This window comes from Orycteropus afer, unplaced genomic scaffold, assembly GCF_000298275.1.
Source record: "Orycteropus afer afer isolate SDZICR_OR568_19922 unplaced genomic scaffold, OryAfe1.0 scaffold00963, whole genome shotgun sequence".
NCBI lineage: Eukaryota > Metazoa > Chordata > Mammalia > Tubulidentata > Orycteropodidae > Orycteropus > Orycteropus afer.
In genome coordinates this window covers 1,553-2,864 of record NW_006922550.1, presented here as the reverse complement: position 1 = coordinate 2,864, position 1,312 = coordinate 1,553, and positions in this window count along the sequence as shown.

The window sequence follows — 1,312 nt, the reverse complement described above, 5'->3', positions numbered from 1 at the left end:
GCATCACTGTATTTTTCTCTACCGTTATTCCAGTCACCATTTGTAGTGATTTCAACATTCACATAGATTATCCACCCAGTGCTCTGGATTCTCAGTGCTTAAGTCTCCAAATCTCCAAACACCATTTCCTCCAGCCACCTTCTAGCCACACATTACCAAATAAATACCATAGAACTTACTGGACCTAACTATTACACTGTTCCAATAATGCTGTTGTCAAGAACTGAATTTTTGACCATCATTCATCACATTATGATCCTTATTCTAGTAAATCCTACAAATATAATTCTATAACTCCATGTCTTCAATTAAATTATTATATCATATATTTATTATTCATCAACACCTGAACATGTCCTCACATTTTTCCTATTAGTATGTATTATATATTCCAGCATTGCCAGTACTTATTTGCAGAAAATTTACTCCCTTATTTCTGTCTCCCTGATAAGAATCATCTAAAAAAAACTATAAATCTAGGAAAGTCTAATGATTTGTATAGTTCATGGATACACCTTAGCAGCTGATTTTTTGCTGTGGAAAAATCACATTATCATATTAACAAGTTTACCTTTACATTCATCTCTGAAAATCTCAAATAGGGAGAGTTCCAATAAGATGGAAGAATAGGCAGGCAAACTACACAGACCATCTTCAACAAAGAAAAGGGGAACCAATTAACATAGATACAGAAGATAATCCTGGAGCCCTGAGCTTTGAAATGAAGGATATGGAAGTGGACTAAATTCCAACTAGTAGAAGGACCTGCATGAAAACACTGGAAAAGGACACATATGGAGCTGTGGTCTGTCAGTGATCCTGTTGACATAGACAGCTTGGATATTGCCAAGTGGTGTAAGGACCTAAAAATTAACCTATAAATTGGCCCTGCTGCCTAGGGGCTGCACAGAGGACTGCACTGGTGGCTGGTGAATAAAAGGGGAAGCAACAAAGAGGGAGACGGGCTGAGCTGTGGATTTTTGGTTGTCTGGAGGGAGCAGCCAGTTTGAATGTTTACTAGAAGTTCAACATTTTGGATATTTAAAGTGAAAGCATTCTCTCAAATTCCAGGGACCTAAGAATAGACTCCACTTGCCGGGGACCACAAGGAAGTCCTGGCCACAAACGACTGGAAAGGTGTGATATTCCCCTTGTTATTCTTATACTCCACACCCTCTTGGTGAACAAATGTGTGACCATCCCTCACTCCCACCCACCTGCTGTGCCAGCAGGTATTCCATCCCTGTTTGTGTGTTCTGACGGAGCCTGGGTCACCTGCCCCACCCAGATTTTTTAAATTTGTTTTTTTAAA